Here is a 5,979-nt window from a genome sequence, read left to right as displayed (position 1 = left end):
TCAACCAGTGAGCCGGGAGTTCAGCGGGAGGTGGAGGGGAAAGACGCATCCCCGGCCCTGGGTCCTGAGAGCGCATGCCCGAAAACCTCCCTGTGTGTCCAGGCCCCTTTACGCAACCCCTTTGGGTTGTGTAGTGTAACAGGAGATCTTTTTTAAAAACGCGGTGTATACAGGGATAGTTTTCTTTCTAAAATGCCGTTTTGAAATGAAAAGGCACCGGTGTAAACAGGGTACGTGCAAAGGAATATTCCGATATTAATCAGAATATCGCATGGTATGGTAATGAAATATCGTAATTAACCTATAATAATGAATTCGAAATCAGAATAAGATTGATAAGACTGAAGCCATTTTATTTAGAATATGTGCCACTGTTTTTTCTCGAGCATTTCTAGCTAACAAGACTCATTGGAAATTCATTGGCGTCAGTCTGTTCATCACGTTGTTCTTTGCAATGTATGATGAGTGACGCTAAAAGGTTGCTGCTCTATGACATGCTACCTATATTAAACATGACTATAAATCTAACCAACTGTGAGATACAAAAGCACTTATGTTTCGATGGACTTAGCTCTGTCTAATACTTTTACCAGGTGAGCTAACAAGCAAGTTTACTTCATCAGAGAAGTCGTAATGCGCATGGAACTATAATTTGTGTGAAAAGGAATTCATGTTTTGGACTTTTTGTCTCTAGAGCCCATTTCAGCTGGGGAATTTGAGTAGCCAGGCTTATTTGGGTGACCGCTGATTTCCATCATATTTTTTTTCTCCTTATGGAAGTCAAAGGTGACCCCAAAACAGCCCGGTTACAAACTTTCGTCTAAATAGCTTCTTTTGTGTTCGGCAGAACAACATAAATCATACAGGTTTGAAACTATTCGAGGGTGAGTGAATGAAGACGTGAATTACTTACTTAAATCCCTTCCTTTCGTTTTGCAAAAATGTAAGGCGCCCCGTTTTCCCCCTCGTTGATCTTTCGCAGAACCGCAAAGACAAGTGCGCTCGATTTGTTGCATTACGCAGACGGTGTAGGTATGCGTTCTGATAATTGTACAGCGTGATCAGTATACGGGCCTCAGCGGGAACTCGAATAAGTGCTTTGCTCGATATCAGGACGTCAGCCGTACCGCGGTGTGTAGGTGTGAGAAAACACAGCACAGGTGAAAGCAGCACAAGGTCGGCGAGGGGACAACCACAGGAAAGCTCTCATAAACTCAAACACAGAGGGTGGCAGTATTGCCCTCTCTCTCTCTCTCGCCTCTGTCCTCGACTTAGCCTTACCCCCCTCCAACCCCGGCCTGGCGACACGTGCTGATTCCACAATCAGATTTGTCCGTTTTATTTTGAGGTCCTGACCCCGCCGCCTTTGGGAATGTGAACTTTTCTTGTTTATTGGTGGCCATCAGGCCAAGAACAGCTGTGTGTGTGTGTGCGCGCGCGCATGTGTGTTAAAAAGAGGGAATGAGTAAGGGAAGTGTGCAAAATGCCTCCATTTGGCTAGACGTGGATTGCTCCCGTTAAGCAACAAAACCAGTCCAGATTTCACGCTTGTACCCTACAATCTGCCACCTCGGCATCCATCTAAGCATGAAAAAAAGACAAGCTTGTAATGATTGGGGTGGATGGAACGAACGCCAGAGTGCGCTTGAATCCCTCACCTGAGCTCAGTCCTGCAGGGATGTTAGTCAGGCCGCCGCTGGGCTGAATGGACGAGGCGGAGCAGTGGTTTGCAGGAGCTGAGGAGGTACACCGTCTCCTGTCGCCGGGCTGGATTTATGATGCTTCCTCTCACTTTGAAGGGCAGCTCTGTTTGCTTAGTCCCCGCTAACTACTTTGCATGGCCTGCCCCAGTGCATGTTCATTCACAATATCGCTCCGGGACTGACGTGCTTGAAAAAAAGCATCACTGGTTCTTTGTTTGTTTTTATCTCTATCGTTTTAAATGCTGAAGGCAAACCCTTACAAAGTCAGGAATAAATCCATGTTATAATTCATGCAAAAATAAAATAAATAGGACGAAATTATATTTTGCATGAAGCAAATTATGGTGTTTTTCATTTTTATTTTCTTATTTTAATGAAAGTATAAAATGACCTAAAATTATATATTATATATATATATATATATATATATATATATATATATATATATATATATATATATATATAAAAACAATAAAGCACTATATTACATAACATCACATATTATTTATTATATCACACACACACACACACACACACACACACACACACACACACACACACACACACACACACTATATTACATAAGCATTAAAATTGGGAGAATTACAAACAAATCTAAAAGTATAATACCCAGATGCATTGTGGTAATGACAAAAATGTGAGAGAAATTGGGATGAATATTATAGATTAATATTATATTTTATAGAAATCTATATAATAATAAACTACTATATAACTACTACTACTACTACTATATAAATAAAAAAACTATATAATATTTCTGAAAAACATATTTTCACACACACACACACACACAATTTGTTTTTAGATTATTTGCACTGTAAATTACTTATATAGTAATATTTCTTAAATTGCCTTAAAATCATTTTATTTCAGAACCTTAGAAATATTAAGAAATTACAAACAAACCTGAAAGTAAAATGCCCAGATGCATTGTGGTAATGACAGTTTTGGGGGAAGTGTGGGGAATTTAGGGAAAACCCTGCAAACAAGACTTTTCTTTCAGAAAAACATAATTTCACACACACACACACACACACGCCTGTGCGATGAACATAAGTTCTCAAGGCTCATTTTCTAGCGCCAATTCGATGGCGTTATTGCAACAATAAAAGCGTTTGCATGAAAATCTGAACTCACAACACATCCTGACTGTTCACATCACTGACATATTCACCCCAAACAAATCCAGGGGGTGACAATAACAGTAAATCTGATAATGCGGAGCCAACTAATGGAGGTTCAAAGCGAGGGAATGGGAGAATGGAAGGATAGATCATGCCATCTGCACCTCTCCGCGGCACAACACACTCTGTCTACAGCAGCAACAGGAAATCTCTGCAAAGTTCAGCCATGGGTCAGTGTAGTCATCGCTCCACCCCTCGGCTCACACACACACACACACACACACACACACACATCCACCTGAGCGGCCTTTGAGGGGTCATGAGGATTAGTGACGGGGCGGGGGCAGGGGAAAAGGGACACAACTACCATATAATTCAAACAATTAAGGAAACATTTAGTTAATGGCGCAGTGCGTGTTAAGTGTGCGACTGACCTTTTCCTGAACCCGTTTATGAACTTCTGTTATGGCGCGCGTGGATGAGCGACGCGTGGATGCCCGCAGAGCGCAGATAGCTGTAAACTTTCGCCACATACACTGTTTGTCTTATGTAACCGCGAGGCACACATCCTCCACCTCAGATAACCGCCGTTTGGAAACCGTTTGCTCCTTGCTGATTCGCCGGGAAAGCCGCCGACAGCCACTAATGTCTCTGATATTACTAATCGTGAAGTGGCTTTTCGCCGCTCACATGCAGATCGCGATTCCTCGGAAGATGCTGACTCTTATCTCTACAGAGCAGCGCCGTATGATTCCATAGCAGAACACGAAGGGCCAGCAGGGGCCGCCTGACCTCTCTCTCTAATCGAGGAGTCAAATCCTGGTCAAACCCCGAGGGACAGCCGTGACGGAGGAGGCCGGCCCGACTCCATACATGTGTTTGGGGCCGCGATTAAGCATTCCAAGAATGCGGTATGAAAATAAGCAGCTTTGATTGAAAACAAACAAACAAACAAAAGATTATTCACCTAATCTGACTTCGGTCACATGGAAAACATTCGTCCGTCTTTAATGGTGTTTGCTGTCGAGGAGGTTTGAATACGAGCGCCCCTTTTTGTAGGCCAAAACCCGGAAAAGAGGTAGACCTTTTAGTACTTGCGGTTCTTTGCGTGCTGTTTTGAACACAAGCTCAAGAGATATTCATGTTTCATTCTATAACGTGAAATGCATCAGTTATGCACCCTTGTTGCTAACAAGTGGGACTATGTTTAAATGTCGAACAGGTAAGCTCGTTCCACTCACTAGTCCACTTTTAAAGCAATCTTTGAAGGAAAGTGTTTTAAATGAGTCGTCGGAAGCTTGTTGGTGACATTAAGCTGTAGCAGACAGTGGTGTATGCCGCTAATAAACTTTAGCTTTTGACTTTATTTGTGGATGGGCTTCAAAATGTGTATAAATCATAACCTTTTGTTGTTCATTTTCTGCAATACTGATGCTATCTTCTGGTTTGGCCTACAAAAAATACACGTATAACATTGTAATGGGAGATCATAATGTCGATGCAAACTCATATTTCGTCCATTGAACACAAAAAATGATTTGAAAGCATTTGGCCAGTGGCAATAGGAGTCTTCTGATGTCTTATGGCGGTTTAAGTTGTTAATCAGTGAAAGGACACAATATTTTATTAATTTTATTTCGACATATTTGAGCATCCAAAAGCATGAATTAGATTTGAAAGCGGCAAAAACTTCAAAGACCTACCTTATGTGTTCTACGGAAGAAAGAGTCATATTTTTTATGTTACACGAGGGTGGACAAATGATGACAACTTTAATTTTGGGAGTTTTCTCACCAAAGAGAGTATTATAAATACATACTGTTACAGCTCTTCCTAGTGGACATCGAACAAAGTGCAACAAAGTTAAAAAAAACAACTAAAAACAGTGAAAAATAATGATTTATATCAGGCCCAAAAATCACTATGTGCATCTCTTGTATTTAAAATTTAAATTCTCAATTTCTATATCAAAATTCAATAAAGCTCATTAGATACTGATTCATGTATTTCCGCAATTATTGAATTAATTTTATTATGTTCACTTAAAATCACTTCCTAAGTGTATAATTTTTATTTAAACGCAGCCAATTACATTTTGCATTAATATTTATTATTTTCATTTTAAAATGAATTAAATTAATATTTATTGGCGTAAAATTAAAATAAAAAAGATAATGTTGAAATTACGATATATATATATATATATATATATATATATATATATATATATATATATATATATATATATATATATATTTTTTTTTTTTTTTTTTTAAATAATGGAGAACATCAAGAAATGTAAGTCAAAATCACCACAACCACATATTGTATGTAAGTCTACTTTCCATAGCTTCAGCTGTATGCTGCACAATACCATGTCTAATAATTTTCACTGCAATGTTATGACTTTGTTGTTGTGCTTATTGCTTGGATGCTATTCGTGGAAATATTTAAACAAAGCTTAACAAGGTCTGTCCTCTAGTGGACGATGCGCGTAATAACACCCCGCAGCTCTTTCGAACCATCTCGACTATTGTTTTAAGTTCAGTCTGGTTATTGCATTGTATTTATGAGACCTAATCAGAGTCTGCGTACTTAGGTACTCTTAAAAATGAAGTACAGGAGTGCTCCTGGATGAAAGAAACGTTAGAAGATAAGATGATGAAGCTGCACCATTATGCTTTAACGACGTGTGTCTGATGGGTCTTTCAGACATCTTCACTCCTCTGCCGAAGCTCAGAGCTCAGGTTGTGCTTTGGATCTCAGCACGCTTCATTAATAGTCGTGAGAGCTCAGCTCTTTCCACAACAACAGCCCAACATCTGTCCTAAACTAATGCCAGCGGTGCTTGAGGATATAGGAGTTCAATGTCTCCAAACACCTACTTTATTACTATTACACTGCAGAATACAAGTCAACCAGCATCTAAAGAAACTTTAAGAGGTTTCATGCTGGACACGTTTATGTACTCTATGTATATATATATGTGTGTGTGTGTGTGTGTGTGTGTGTGTGTGTGTGTGTATATATATATATATTTATATATACACACTGTATATACACAATCTGCCTATCCCCAGCATAAATAACATTTGGTTATATGATATGTATAAATAATAACAAATAAG

Source organism: Puntigrus tetrazona, chromosome 12, assembly GCF_018831695.1.
Source record: "Puntigrus tetrazona isolate hp1 chromosome 12, ASM1883169v1, whole genome shotgun sequence".
NCBI lineage: Eukaryota > Metazoa > Chordata > Actinopteri > Cypriniformes > Cyprinidae > Puntigrus > Puntigrus tetrazona.
The sequence above is the reverse complement of the archived record's forward strand: the minus strand, read 5'-3'. Positions refer to the sequence as shown.